The following is a 532-nucleotide window of genomic DNA, read 5'->3' as shown; positions in this document are numbered from 1 at the left end:
AGATGTCTCTGTCATTTCTAGAGTTTTAAAAGTTGCTTACTTTTTGGTGACTTTTGTAAATAAAGTAAATACAAGGTAGTTTAAGGTTTGATAGCCTTTGCAGTTTGGATTAGTGATGTACATTACAGTTACTCAATTTTAAAACAATAATTGCAATATCCTATTAAAATTATTTGCCTGCTCTTTTGTAAGTTTTCTTTTAGAATGAAATGCCATATTTCAGTGTGAGGAAATAAAGATTAAAACAAAAAAGGACAAGAAAAAAAGAGCAATATAAAAATGAATATAACTGAAAGCAGTCTTTTGACTAGATGAACACAAAATGACATACCTTTGCATATATCAAAAATAAAGATGGAGAATCCACTAAGAAAATCAGGAGCAGGGCCTCTTACTGGCTCTAGAGGGGTTCCCAGGTGTCCATGGGTATGTGCCCAGCTAGAACCCTGGGCAGTGGGGGAGAGGTGGTGCCTGAACTGGCCTTGTCCCATAGTCACACTGATGAATATCTTGAATATCACCATAGAACGTT

Source organism: Microtus ochrogaster, linkage group LG9 (assembly GCF_000317375.1).
Source record: "Microtus ochrogaster isolate Prairie Vole_2 linkage group LG9, MicOch1.0, whole genome shotgun sequence".
NCBI classification, from domain to species: domain Eukaryota; kingdom Metazoa; phylum Chordata; class Mammalia; order Rodentia; family Cricetidae; genus Microtus; species Microtus ochrogaster.
Note: the sequence above shows the minus strand (reverse complement) of the source record.